Source organism: Ranitomeya variabilis, chromosome 1 (genome assembly GCF_051348905.1).
Source record: "Ranitomeya variabilis isolate aRanVar5 chromosome 1, aRanVar5.hap1, whole genome shotgun sequence".
Classification (NCBI taxonomy): domain Eukaryota; kingdom Metazoa; phylum Chordata; class Amphibia; order Anura; family Dendrobatidae; genus Ranitomeya; species Ranitomeya variabilis.
In genome coordinates, this window is record NC_135232.1 from 777,228,564 (window position 1) to 777,243,724 (window position 15,161).

The window sequence follows — 15,161 nt, forward strand, 5'->3', positions numbered from 1 at the left end:
CTGGAGACCGATTTAGGTTTAGGAATTTCAAGAATAATTGTAAATTGTTTCTTTCTCTGAGACCCCGTTCATCTGGAGATTCAGCTCAGCAAGTTAAAATTGTTATTTCTTTTTTACGGGGCGACCCTCAGGATTGGGCTTTCTTGCTAGCGCCAGGAGATCTGGCATTGGCAAACATTGATGCGTTTTTTCTGGCGCTCGGATTGCTTTACGAGGAACCCAATCTTGAAATTCAGGCAGAAAAAGCCTTGCTGGCTATTTCTCAGGGTCAGGATGAAGCTGAAGTGTATTGCCAAAAATTTCGGAAATGGTCCGTGCTTACTCAGTGGAATGAGTGTGCTCTGGCCGCAAATTTCAGAAATGGCCTTTCTGAAGCCATTAAGAATGTGATGGTGGGTTTCCCCATTCCTACAAGTCTGAATGATTCTATGGCGCTGGCTATTCAAATTGACCGGCGTTTGCGGGAGCGCAAAACCGCTAATCCTCTGGTGGTGTTGTCTGAACAAACACCTGATTTAATGCAATGTGATAGAATTCAGACTAGAAATGAGCGGAAAAATCATAGACGTCAGAATGGGTTGTGTTTTTACTGTGGTGATTCTACACATGTTATATCAGCATGCTCTAAACGCCTAACAAGGGTTGTTAGTCCTGTCGCCATTGGTAATTTGCAACCTAAATTTATTTTGTCTGTGACTTTAATTTGCTCTTTGTCTTCTTACCCTGTTATGGCGTTTGTGGATTCAGGTGCCGCCCTGAGTCTTATGGATCTGTCATTTGCCAAGCGCTGTGGTTTTGTTCTTGAACCGTTAGTAAATCCTATTCCTCTTAGAGGTATTGATGCTACGCCATTGGCGGAAAATAAACCGCAGTTTTGGACGCAGGTGACCATGTGCATGACTCCTGAACATCGGGAGGTGATTCGTTTTCTTGTTCTGCATAAAATGCATGATTTGGTCGTTTTGGGTCTGCCATGGTTACAGACCCACAATCCAGTCTTGGATTGGAAGGCAATGTCTGTGTCAAGTTGGGGCTGTCAGGGAATTCATGCTGATTCCCCGCCGGTGTCTCTTGCTTCCTCTACTCCTTCGGAAGTTCCTGAGTATTTGTCTGATTATCAGGATGTATTCAGCGAGTCCAGATCCAGTGCTCTGCCTCCTCATAGGGACTGTGACTGCGCCATAGATTTGATCCCAGGTAGTAAATTTCCTAAGGGAAGATTATTTAATCTGTCTGTACCTGAGCATGCCGCAATGCGTTCGTATATCAAGGAGTCTCTGGAGAAGGGGCATATCCGTCCATCCTCTTCCCCTCTTGGTGCAGGATTCTTTTTTGTGGCCAAGAAGGACGGATCTTTGAGACCTTGTATTGACTATCGGCTTCTGAATAAAATCACTGTAAAATGTCAGTATCCTTTGCCTCTGTTGTCGGACTTGTTTGCCCGGATTAAGGGTGCCAAGTGGTTCACCAAGATAGATCTTCGTGGTGCGTACAACCTTGTGCGCATTAAGCAAGGAGATGAATGGAAGACTGCATTTAATACGCCCGAAGGTCATTTTGAGTACTTGGTGATGCCTTTTGGGCTCTCTAATGCTCCCTCAGTGTTTCAGTCCTTTATGCATGATATTTTCCGGAAGTATCTGGATAAATTTATGATTGTTTATCTGGATGATATTCTGGTTTTCTCTGAAGATTGGGACTCACATGTGGAGCAGGTCAGGATGGTGTTTCAGGTTTTGCGTGAGAATGCTTTGTTTGTTAAAGGCTCAAAGTGTCTCTTTGGAGTACAGAAGGTTCCCTTTTTGGGGTTTATTTTTTCCCCTTCTGCTGTGGAGATGGACCCAGTGAAGGTCCGAGCTATTCATGAGTGGACTCAACCCACGTCAGTTAAGAGTCTTCAGAAGTTCTTGGGTTTTGCTAACTTCTACCGTCGTTTTATCGCTAATTTTTCTAGCGTTGTTAAACCTTTGACGGATATGACCAAGAAAGGTTCTGATGTTGCTAACTGGGCTCCTGCAGCCGTGGAGGCGTTCCAGGAGTTGAAGCGCCGGTTTACTTCGGCACCTGTTTTGTGCCAGCCTGATGTCTCACTTCCCTTTCAGGTCGAAGTTGATGCTTCTGAGATTGGGGCAGGGGCCGTTTTGTCACAGAGAGGCCCTGGTTGCTCAGTAATGAGACCATGTGCTTTCTTCTCTAGGAAGTTTTCGCCTGCTGAGCGGAATTATGATGTTGGCAATCGGGAGTTACTGGCCATGAAGTGGGCATTTGAGGAGTGGCGTCATTGGCTCGAGGGTGCTAAGCATCGTGTGGTGGTCTTGACTGATCACAAAAATTTGATGTATCTCGAGTCTGCTAAACGCCTGAATCCTAGACAGGCCCGCTGGTCATTGTTTTTCTCCCATTTTGACTTTGTGGTCTCATATTTACCAGGTTCAAAGAATGTGAAGGCTGATGCTCTTTCAAGGAGCTTTGTGCCTGACTCTCCTGGAGTCACAGAACCTGTTGGTATTCTTAAAGAGGGAGTTATCTTGTCAGCCATTTCTCCTGATTTGCGACGTGTGTTGCAGAGATTTCAGGCTGGTAGACCTGACTCTTGTCCACCTGACAGACTGTTTGTTCCTGATAAGTGGACCAGCAGAGTCATTTCCGAGGTTCATTCCTCGGTGTTGGCAGGTCATCCGGGAATTTTTGGCACCAGAGATCTGGTGGCTAGGTCCTTTTGGTGGCCTTCCTTGTCATGGGATGTGCGGTCATTTGTGCAGTCCTGTGGGACTTGTGCTCGAGCTAAGCCTTGCTGTTCTCGCGCCAGCGGGTTGCTCTTGCCCTTGCCTGTCCCGAAGAGGCCTTGGACACACATTTCCATGGATTTCATTTCTGATCTCCCGGTGTCTCAGGGTATGTCTGTCATCTGGGTGGTATGTGATCGCTTTTCGAAAATGGTCCATTTGGTGCCTTTGCCTAAGCTGCCTTCCTCTTCCGATCTGGTTCCTGTGTTCCTTCAGAATGTGGTTCGTTTACACGGCATTCCTGAGAATATTGTATCTGACAGAGGATCCCAGTTTGTTTCCAGGTTCTGGCGATCCTTTTGTGCTAGGATGGGCATTGATTTGTCGTTCTCATCTGCCTTTCATCCTCAGACTAATGGACAAACTGAGCGAACTAATCAGACTCTGGAGGCTTACTTGAGGTGTTTTGTTTCGGCAGATCAGGATGATTGGGTGACCTTCTTGCCGTTGGCTGAGTTTGCCCTTAATAATCGGGCTAGTTCCGCTACTTTGGTTTCGCCATTTTTCTGCAACTCTGGTTTCCATCCTCGTTTTTCCTCGGGACATGTGGAGCCTTCTGACTGTCCTGGGGTGGATTCTGTGGTGGATAGGTTGCAGCAGATCTGGAATCATGTGGTGGACAACTTAAAATTGTCACAGGAGAAGGCTCAGCGTTTTGCCAACCGCCGCCGCGGTGTGGGTCCCCGACTTCGTGTTCGGGATTTGGTGTGGCTGTCTTCTCGATTTGTTCCTATGAAGGTCTCCTCTCCTAAATTTAAGCCTCGCTTCATCGGTCCTTACAAGATATTGGAAATCCTTAATCCAGTGTCCTTTCGCTTGAATCTTCCGGTTTCGTTTGCCATTCACAACGTGTTCCATAGGTCTTTGTTGCGACGCTACGTTGTGCTTGTGGTTCCTTCTGCTGAGCCTCCTGCTCCGGTGTTGGTTGAGGGCGAGTTGGAATACGTGGTTGAGAAGATCTTGGATTCTCGTCTCTCCAGACGGAGGCTTCAGTATTTGGTCAAGTGGAAGGGCTATGGTCAGGAGGATAATTCCTGGGTGGTTGCCTCTGATGTGCATGCGGCCGATTTAGTTCGTGCCTTTCACGCTGCTCATCCTGATCGCCCTGGTGGTCTTGGTGAGGGTTCGGTGACCCCTCCCTAAGGGGGGGGTACTGTTGTGAATTAGACTTTTTGGCTCCCTCTTGTGGTTACTAGTGATATGACTCTGGGATTTTCTTCCCTCAGTTTGCACCCAGCTGGGTCGTTAGTTCAGGGGTGTTGCTATATAAACCTCCTGGGACCTTAGTCCAGTGCCTGGCATCGTTGTAATCAGACACATTCTGTTTGCTACTATCTGCTGGTCCTGGTTCGTGCAAAATTAAGCTAAGTCCTGCTTCTTTGTTTTTTGGGTTATTTGCTTGCTCTCATTTTTGTCCAGCTTGTACTAAATGTGATTCCTGATCTTGCTGGAAGCTCTAGGGGGCTGGTGTTCTCCCCCCGGGCCGTTAGACGGTTTGGGGGTTCTTGAATTTCCAGTGTGGATATTTTTGATAGGGTTTTTGCTGACCATATAAGTTATCTTTCTATATTCTGCTATTAGCTAGTGGGCCTCTCTTTGCTAAATACCTAGCTCATTCTTATGTTTGTCTTTTCCTCTTACCTCACCGTTATTATTTGTTGGGGGCTTGTATCCAACTTTTGGGGTCTATTCTCTGGAGGCAAGAAAGGTCTTTCTTTTCCCTTCTAGGGTTAGCTAGTTCTCTGGCTGGCGCGAGACGTCTAGAACCAACGTAGGAACGTTCCCCGGCTGCTGTTATTTGTGGTGCTAGGATTAGCTATATGGTCAGCCCAGTTACCACTGCCCTATGAGCTGGTTTTTTGTGTTTGCAGACTTAGAAATTATTTCTGAGACCCTCTGCCATTGGGGTCATAACAGAAAGGCACGGGTTCAGACGCAGCGGCGGGGTGCGCGCAAGGGGATGTGGAAAAAAAAAAAAGAAACGAAAGGCACGGGTTCAGACGCAGCGGCGGGGTGTGCGCAAGGGGACGTGGAGGAGAAAAGTGAGCACGAGTGTTGATCGGTGAAATGCGTCACCAATCAACGCTCGGCGGCACTAAGGGGGGTGAAAAAGAAAAGAGAGCATGAGTGTTGATCGGTGAACTGCGTCACCAATCAACGCTCGGCGGCTGCTAAATTTGGGCACGGACGGACGCGGCCCAAAGTGAGGGTGGAGGGGGAAGGGGGGATGGGGGGTAAGGGGGGATGGGGGGGGTAAGGGGGGATGGGGGGGTAAGAAAGATCGGGCCGGGATCGGGGTATCAACACTTACGGTTGTAGTCTCTCTTATTTCTTCTGTCTTCTTTCTTCTGTCTTCTTTCTTTTGTTTTTTTAGCGAGAATTATGGTGTCACAGGCTACTGTGGCACCACAAGTCTCAGCACAGGAGGGGGATCTGACAGCGTGACCGCTCTGCAGGAACCCTCACCAAGTGTGAGGATTCCTGCAGAGCAGTCAGACAGGTCAGGGACAGGTGAGACAGGTCACAGAGCGGTCACACCGCTGCTGTGACCTGTGATTGGTGGGATCGATGATCACATCGATCCCACCAATCAGGGGAGGCCCTGGTGACGCCGGTGTTGCTAGGCACCAGCCTATGATCGGAGCTCACAGCTCCGATCATAGGCAGGTCACCGGCAGGTCACCAGTAGGTGACCGGCAGGTGACCGGTAGGTCACCCCCAGGACACCATCAGGGCACAGCGCGGGCACACCGCTGCTGTGCCCTCTGATTGGCAGAGGATCCGGAGATGAGGCAGGGCACAGGCATTTATATTCAAGCAGGGCACAGCGCGGTAACACCGCCGCTGTGCCCCGCCATTGGCGCGATCGATGTGATCGTCGATCGCGCCAATGCGGCGGGTCTGTGCCCTGATTGACGCGATCGACGATCACATCGATCGCGCCAATCAGCTGCAGGATCCGGACCCATGAGGAGGCAGGGCAGGGCAGAGGGGGCGCCGGTCCAGGCAGGGCACAGCGCGGTAATACCGCCGCTGTGCCCTGCGATTGGCGCGATCGATGTGATCGTCGATCGCGCCAATCCGGGGGGTTTTGGCCGGTGCCTGGCGTTGCCAGGCACCGGCCCCAGGATCGAGTACATCGGTACTCGATCCTAGCCTGGGACCTCACTGTTTCAGCCAATCTGATTGGCTGAAACAGTGAGAAAGGCTGTGATTCGCTGTTCAGAATTGAACAGCCAATCACATCGATCGGGAGGCCGGGGGGGCGGCGCCATACCCCGAAATGCCGAGGCCATCTTCCCCCAGGTGAGATGGCATCGGAATTTTAATGCGATCACCGCGACTTAAGTCGCGGTGTCGCATTAAAGGGCATGACGTACTATCCCGTCGGCGGTCATACGGGCCCACCCCACCTCGACGGGATAGTACGTCGGATGTCAGGAAGGGGTTAAAATTCCCTATTCCACTAAGGGGAATTGATGATACACCATTGGCTACGAATAAACCTCAGTACTGGACACAAGTGACCATGTGCATGACTCCTATTCATCAGGAGGTGATTCGCTTTCTTGTATTGCATAATTTGCATGATGTTGTCGTGTTGGGCCTGCCATGGTTGCAGACTCATAATCCAGTCCTGGATTGGAAAGCAATGTCTGTGTCAAGTTGGGGTTGTCAGGGAATTCATGGCGACGCTCCTGTGGTGTCAATTGCTTCATCCACTCCTTCTGAGGTCCCTGCGTTTTTGTCAGATTACCAGGATGTATTTGATGAGCCCAAACTCAGTTCTCTACCTCCTCATAGGGATTGTGATTGTGCTATAAATTTGATTCCTGGTAGTAAGTTTCCTAAGGGACTACTTTTCAATTTGTCAGTGCCGGAGCATGCTGCTATGCGGAGTTATATAAAGGAGTCTTTGGAGAAAGGACTTATTCGCCCCTCCTCCTCCCCTCTTGGTGCGGGGTTCTTTTTTGTGGCTAAGAAGGATGGTTCCTTGAGACCTTGTATTGATTATCGCCTTCTAAACAAAATCACGGTCAAATTTCAGTATCCTTTGCCATTGTTATCTGATCTGTTTGCTCGCATTAAGGGGTCTAGTTGGTTCACCAAGATAGATCTTCGTGGTGCGTATAACCTTGTGCGTATTAAGCAGGGTGATGAATGGAAAACTGCATTTAATACGCCCGAAGGCCATTTTGAGTTCTTGGTGATGCCTTTTGGACTTTCTAACGCTCCTTCTGTCTTTTAGTCCTTTATGCACGACATCTTCCGCGAATATCTGGATAAATTTATGATTGTGTATCTGGATGATATTCTGTTTTTTTCGGATGATTGGGAGTCCCATGTTAAGCAGGTCAGGATGGTGTTTCAGGTCCTGCGTGCCAATGCTTTATTTGTGAAGGGCTCAAAATGTCTTTTTGGAGTCCAGAAGGTCTCTTTTTTGGGTTTCATTTTTTCTCCTTCTGCTATTGAGATGGACCCAGTCAAGGTTCAGGCTATTCATGACTGGACTCAGCCTACATCTGTTAAGAGTCTTCAGAAGTTCTTGGGCTTTGCTAATTTTTACTGTCGCTTCATCGCTGGTTTTTCTGGTGTTGTTAAGCCATTGACGGATTTGACCAAGAAGGGTTCTGATGTTACTAATTGGTCTCCTGTGGCTGTGGAGGCCTTTCGGGAGCTGAAGCGCCGGTTTTCTTCGGCTCCGGTCTTATGTCAGCCAGACATCTCCCTTCCTTTCCAGGTCGAGGTTGATGCTTCTGAGATTGGAGCGGGGGCTGTTTTGTCGCAGAGAAGCTCTGATGGCTCTGTGATGAAGCCATGTGCTTTCTTTTCAAGAAAGTTTTCGCCTGCCGAGCGGAATTATGATGTTGGTAATCGGGAGTTGTTGGCTATGAAGTGGGCATTTGAGGAGTGGCGACATTGGCTCGAGGGAGCTAAGCATCGTGTGGTGGTCTTGACTGATCACAAAAATTTGATTTATCTCGAGTCGGCCAAGCGGCTGAATCCTAGACAGGCTCGTTGGTCGTTGTTTTTCTCTCGTTTTGATTTCGTGGTCTCATACCTGCCTGGTTCGAAGAATGTGAAGGCTGATGCTCTTTCTAGGAGTTTTGTGCCTGACTCTCCTGGTGATTCAGAGCCAGCTGGTATCCTCAGAGAAGGGGTGATTTTGTCTGCCATCTCCCCAGATTTGCGACGAGTGCTGCAGGAGTTTTAGGCGGATAGACCTGACCGTTGTTCACCGTAGAGACTGTTTGTCCCGGATAGATGGACCAGCAGAGTTATTTCCAAGGTTCATTCTTCGGTGTTGGCAGGCCATCCTGGGATTTTTGGTACCAGAGATTTGGTGGCTAGGTCCTTCTGGTGGCCTTCCTTGTCGCGGGATGTGCGTTCCTTTGTGCAGTCTTGTGGAATTTGTGCTCGGGCTAAGCCTTGCTGTTCTCGTGCCAGTGGCTTGTTGTTGCCTTTGCCTGTCCCGAAGAGGCCTTGGACGCACATTTCCATGGATTTTATTTCAGATCTCCCTGTCTCTCAGAGAATGTCGGTCATTTGGGTGGTGTGTGATCGTTTTTCTAAAATGGTCCATTTGGTGCCCTTGCCTAAGTTGCCTTCCTCCTCCGAGTTGGTTCCTCTGTTTTTTCAAAATGTGGTTCGTTTGCACGGGATCCCTGAAAATATTGTTTCCGACAGAGGATCCCAGTTTGTGTCTAGATTTTGGCGGACATTTTGTGCTAAGATGGGCATTAATTTGTCTTTTTCTTCGGCCTTCCATCATCAGACGAATGGCCAAACCGAGCGCACTAATCAGACTTTGGAAACCTATTTAGGATGTTTTGTTTCTGCTGATCAGGACGACTGGGTGACTTTTTTGCCATTGGCCGAGTTTGCCCTTAATAATCGGGCTAGTTCTGCTACTTTGGTTTCGCCATTTTTTTTGTAATTCAGGGTTTCATCCTCGTTTTTCCTCGGGTCAGGTGGAGTCTTCTGACTGTCCTGGAGTGGATGTTGTGGTGGATAGGTTGCATCAGATTTGGAATCATGTGGTGGACAATTTGAAGCTGTCACAAGAGAAGGCTCAGCGCTTTGCCAACCGCCGTCGCTGTGTGGGGCCCCGACTTCGCGTTGGGGATTTGGTGTGGTTGTCTTCTCGCTTTGTTCCTATGAAGGTCTCCTCTCCTAAGTTTAAGCCTCGGTTTATCGGTCCTTATAAGATTTTGGAAGACCTTAACCCTGTGTCATTTCGTTTGGACCTCCCGGCATCGTTTGCTATTCATAATGTGTTCCATCGGTCGTTGTTGCGGAGGTATGTGGTGCCTGTGGTTCCTTCGGTTGAGCCTCCTGCCCCTGTGCTGGTTGAGGGAGAATTGGAATACGTGGTGGAGAAGATCTTAGATTCTCGTATTTCTAGACGGAGGCTTCAGTATTTGGTTAAGTGGAAAGGCTATGGTCAGGAGGATAATTCCTGGGTTGTCGCCTCTGATGTTCATGCGGGCGATTTGGTTCGTGCCTTCCATGTGGCTCACCCTGATCGCCCTGGGGTTTTTGATGAGGGTTCGGTGACCCCTCCTCAAGGGGGGGGGTACTGTTGTGAACTCCGTTTTCAGGCTCCCTCTTGTGGTCACAGATGGTATTGTGTGACTTTGGTTTTTTGGCTCCCCCTGGTGGTTTGGTTTATTATCCTGCGGGTCTGCTGGATCAGCTGCCTCGTTATTCACCAGGGAGGCTCCTATTTAGCTCTGCGTCACTTCCACTTGTTGCCGGCTGTCAATGTATTCAGTGCTATTCTGATTACTCCTGATTATCTCGTTTTCTGCCTCTTCAGGATAAGCTAAGTTCTGTTTGAATATTTTTTGCTCATCTGCCTGCAATATGATTTCTGTGTATGATGAGTCTAGTCCAGCTTGCTAACATGTGATTTCTTTTTGCTGGTAAGCTCTGGGGTACGGAGTTGCTTCCCCCGCACCGTTAGTTGGTGCGGGGGCTCGAGCAATCTCTGCGTGGATATTTTGAATAGGGTTTTTTATTGACCGCACAGTTTCCTTCCTATTTTCTGCTATCTAGTATTAGCGGGCCTCATTTGCTAAATCTGATTTCATCTCTGCGTTTGTGCTTTCCCCTTAACTCACCGTTAATATTTGTGGGGGCTATTCTATTTCTTTGGGGTCTTCCACTGAGGCAAGTGAGGACTTACTTTCCCTCCAGGAATAGTCAGTTTCTCAGGCCGTGACGAGACGTCTAGGATTTTTTAGGTAACGTTCCACGGCTGCCTATAGTTGTTTGTGGATAGGATCAGGTTGCGGTCAATCTAGTTACCACTTCCCCAGAGCTAGTAGTCTGTTCAGTTACTTAGCTAGTCCGACCTGCGATCCTTGCCACTAGGATCATAACACCATCCATAATGTGTTCCATAAGTCGTTGTTGCGGAGATATGTGGTGCCTATGGTTCCCTCCATTGACCCTCCTGCTCCGGTGTTGGTCGAGGGGGACATGGAGTATGTGGTAGAGAAGATTTTGGATTCTCGCGTTTTGAGACGGAAACTTCAGTACCTGTTCAAGTGGAAGGGCTATGGTCAGGAGGATAATTCCTGGGTTGTTGCCTCCGATGTCCATGCTGCCGATCTGGTTCGTGCCTTTCATTTGGATCGTCCTGATTGGCCTGGGGGCCCTGGTGAGGGTTCGGTGACCCCTCCTCAAGGGGGGGTACTGTTGTGAATTCCGTTCTTGGACTCCCTCCTGTGGTCATGAATGGTACTTCAGTGAGTTCGGTCCTTGGACTCCCTCTGGTGGCTTTGAGTGGTACTGCTGATCCTTGAGGTTGGCTTCCCAGCTGCCCTCGTTTATCGCTAGGCTGGCTTCTCTATTTAACTCCACTCAGATCGTTACCTCATGCCTGCTGTCAATGTATCAGTACTGGTTCAGATCTCTCTTGGATTTCTCTGGTGACCTGACTGTTCCAGCAGAAGCTAAGTCATTGCTAGCTCATTTATTGTTCATTGTGTTCTGAATATATTTCTTAGTACATGCTAAGTTCTGTCCAGCTTGCTTTCATGATATTTCCTTGCTAGCTGGAAGCTCTGGGGGCGCAGGGTGGCACCTCCACACCGTGAGTCGGTGTGGAGGGCTTTTTGCACACTCTGCGTGGTTTTTGTAGTTTTTTTGTGCTGACCGCATAGATCTCTTTACTATCCTCTGCCTATCTAGTGAAGACTGGCCTCCTTTGCTAATACCTGTTTCATTCCTGTGTTTGTGACTTTCCTCTTAACTCACCGTCAATATTTGTGGGGGCTGCCTTTTCCTTTGGGGAATTTCTCTGAGGCAAGGTAAGGCTTTATTTTCTATCTTTAGGGGTAGTTAGCTCTTAGGCTGTGAAGAGGCGTCTAGGGAGAGTTAGGTACGCTCCACGGCTATTTCTAGTGTTTGTGTGATAGGATTAGAGTTTGCGGTCAGCAGAGCTCCCACTCCCCAGAGCTCGTCCCGATTTCCAGTTTAACCATCAGGTCATTCTGGGTGCTCCTAACCACCAGGCCATCATAACACAGGACTAGAGGGAAATATGATGTGCACACTGTAAAATTCAGTGACTGCATCACCAATCAGACTGACACCTTACCCTTGAACTCTGCGTGAAACTGTTCTCTAGAACTCTTCTCCTATACTCTTATTTTCCCATTCACTCCTCTTACATAAGTGAGGTTTTGAGAAAGACCGTGCCTGGTCGAAACGTTAACCTTGTTGTCCGCAATCACCCGCCTTTTTCTCTAAAAATTATTTGGTGGTGCCTGTGCACTTGAATAAAAGCAACAACATTTTCTTCATAAACGCAAAGACTTGAGTGCGGCTGTTTTTCTTGTATATTTAACTGTTGCCAGGAGACATGGAGCGCTATGTCTCTTGATTCAGGTATGTGGTGGGAGATTTCTTTTTCTCTTCACTTCTCATCCCTTTCTCTGTCTCTCTGGGTAGAGATTGGAAATTGGGCATTAACTCAGAGGTGTCAGGTGATCCATGAGAGGCATATTTAAACCCGGCATACCCTCAATTTCACCAATGAGTATTCAGTTTGACTTCAGTGGTATGGTTGGTAACTTTTTGGTAAGTGTTTCTTTGTTTTGTCTCTGGCTCCGATGTTCGGTGTACTCTGGTTCCTACGTCCTTGTTTATGCTCCCTGACCTTCCAAGTTTGTTAGGTTCGTCTATGACTTCCCGGTATAGTTTACTGGTGTGTTTGATCCAACTGTGGCCAGTGTGCTTAGTCAAAAGCTACCCCACTATTGGCACCTGGGAATGGCTCCACAAACGTTTCCCTCCCTTTAGCTGGAGTCAGCGAAGAATATCCTGGCCCTCAAGGGTGTGCCTAAGCATGACAGCTTGCGCCCAGTGTGTCTGGCATACTGCTATTGCTGGCCTAGAGTTCGGTCATCTCACCACTACTCAAATGTTACACAAACATCCTAATTTTATAGCAGACTACTGACCTAATGCATAGTTTATTCTATGGTGGCCCAGCGGACTTCCCTATAATGCCTTGCAGCTATCACATAACATGATACAGTACAGTGTAGCCAACTATGAAGGAAAAACATAGGCTGTATAAAACCAGAAGCATGGAGTACAGAAAGCATTTTTGGGTAAATGAAGAAAAAATATACAGATACTTAACTGTGCAACTGTCAAACTACCATTTTGTTGCACATTTGTTTTATTAGTCTAATTTGACGCACTTACTCACCATACCAACACTGCAGCCTGTTGTTTTTTGGGCGGGCCATGTACCTAACATTTCTTGTTCAGTCCTTTATAGGAAGGGGGTACTGTGGTTGAAAACAGCGAAAACAGTTAATTCCAGTGTAATAAAAAATGTAAGGAAAAAATGTGGCAATGGTAATGGACAGGGTAATGTAAAAAAAATCATACCATGGCATTTGGCAATGGTAATGTGGGGGAAAAAAGCATCAGCAGCACCACTAGCACTAGGCATCCAGGTAGTAATACTATGAAACGCAGGCCACAATTATCATCCTCTGCCTCCAGCAAGCATATTAGTATGTAGGAAGGGAAATACATTATACAACATATAGCACATCACTCGTCTCAGTCACTGAACTATAATCTTACCTCAGTCAGATTTAGTCAGTGTTCTGTATTCTGCACAATACTAATCCCAAACAACCTTAAAAGATAATATTTTACACTGTGGACTTAAAATACCATGAATGATACCTCTGTCAGGATCCAAGGCAGGTATTGCGCAACAACAACTACTTTCAGTTGATGTTTGGAAGAAATGAACAGTGAAATCTTGAAATTTGATAAGATGGGGTTGAGAAGGTGGAGGACATGATTCAAATTGCTAGCTATGTTGGTAATCTTTCAGCCATGCTGGTATGGCCCACCGATGATGATGATTGTGTGGTGGACAGAACTTGGGGACCAAAGCTGGGTGAAAAGGAAGTGCTGTCATCAGAGGAGGAAGGTGGTAGTGTAAGTAATATAGAGTGGAGCCGACATACTAATAGATCTCCAAGAGGCAGATTTGATTATTGAAGGATGTCTGTTTAGTAGCCATTGTGAACATGCGCCTACATGCTGCTTGCACGCCAACTTACATCCAGTTCATCTCTTCAGGCATTTCGATGCCGCAAATACTGTTGGTGAAAACTTGACAGTGCATGAAAGCTCTAGTAGTCATGATGGTAGTGAGTCCTGGGTGCAGTCACTTTGAGTGTAGAAATTCTTTGTTGACAGTGAATCAATCTATACCAGTCACTTCTGGTAGGCAGGCTGCATCTTTCAAGTAGTTCCTGGTAAGTGTCGTCATCATAAACTGCTTGTCATACTTCTGTACTTGTCCACCTCCTCTCTGATGCATAATCAGATCAGATAATCATATGTGATTGTATGGTCAAGAAACCACGTAACACTGCCAGTTATCTGAACGTGTTGTAATAATGCTTATTATTGTATATATGTTGTATATATTGCATATACTGTATATATTGTAACAACTACTGTTATTTATTGCTGCTTAACCCCTTCACCCCCAAGGGTGGTTTGCACGTTAATGACCGGGCCAATTTTTACAATTCTGACCACTGTCCCTTTATGAGGCTATAACTCTGGAACGCTTTGACGGATCTTGGCGATTCTGACAATGTTTTCTCGTGACATATTGTACTTCATGTTAGTGGTAAAATTTCTTTGATATAACTTGCGTTTATTTGTGAAAAAAATGGAAATTTGGCGAAAATTTTGAAAATTTTGCAATTTTCCAACTTTGAATTTTTATGCCCTTAAATCACAGACATATGTCACGCAAAATACTTAATAAGTAACATTTCCCACATGTCTACTTTACATCAGTACAATTTTGGAACCAAAATTTTTTTTTTGTGACGGAGTTATAAGGGTTAAAAGTTGACCAGCAATTTCTCATTTTTACAACACCATTTTTTTTTAGGGACCACATCTCATTTGAAGTCATTTTGAGGGGTCTATATGATAGAAAATACTCAAGTGTGACACCATTCTAAAAACTGCACCCCTCAAGGTGCTCAAAACCACATTCAAGAAGTTTATTAACCCTTCAGGTGTTTCACAGGAATTTTTGGAATGTTTAAATAAAAATGAACATTTAACTTTTTTTCACACAAAATTTATTTCAGCTCCAATTTGTTTTATTTTACCAAGGGTATCAGGAGAAAATGGACCCCCAAAGTTGTTGTACAATTTGTCCTGAGTACGCTGATACCCCATATGTGGGGGTAAACCACTGTTTGGGCGTATGGCAGAGCTCGGAAGGAAAGGAGCGCCATTTGACTTTTCAATGCAAAATTGACTGGAATTGAGATGGGACGCCATGTTGCGTTTGGAGAGCCCCTGATGTGCCTAAACACTGAAACCCCCTACAAGTGACACCATTTTGGAAAGTAGACCCCCTAAGGAACTTATCTTGATGTGTGGTGAGCACTTTGACCCACCAAGTGCTTCACAGAAGTTTATAATGCAGAGCCGTAAAAATAAAAAATCATATTTTTTCACAAAAATGATCTTTTCGCCCCCAATTTTTTATTTTCCCAAGGGTAAGAGAAGAAATTGGACCCCAAAAAATGTTGTGCAATTTGTCCTGAGTACGCTGATATCCCATATGTGGGTGTAAACCATTGTTTGGGCGCATGGCAGAGCTTGGAAGTGAAGGAGCGCCATTTGACTTTTCAATGCAAAATTGACTGGAATTGAGATGGGACGCCATGTTGCGTTTGGAGAGCTCCTGATGTGCCTAAACATTGAAACTCCCTACAAGTGACACCATTTGGAAAGTAGACCCCCTAAGGAACTTATCTAGATGTGTGGTGAGCACTTTGACCCACCAAGTGCTTC

At 46.7% G+C, this 15,161-nt stretch overlaps 1 protein-coding gene across 1 annotated transcript in view; it reads left to right on the forward strand.

Moving 5' to 3' along the window:
* The window catches only part of ONECUT3 (one cut homeobox 3), a 247,837-nt gene that overhangs the window by 32,870 nt on the left and 199,806 nt on the right, over positions 1-15,161 (forward strand). The window lies entirely within an intron of this gene.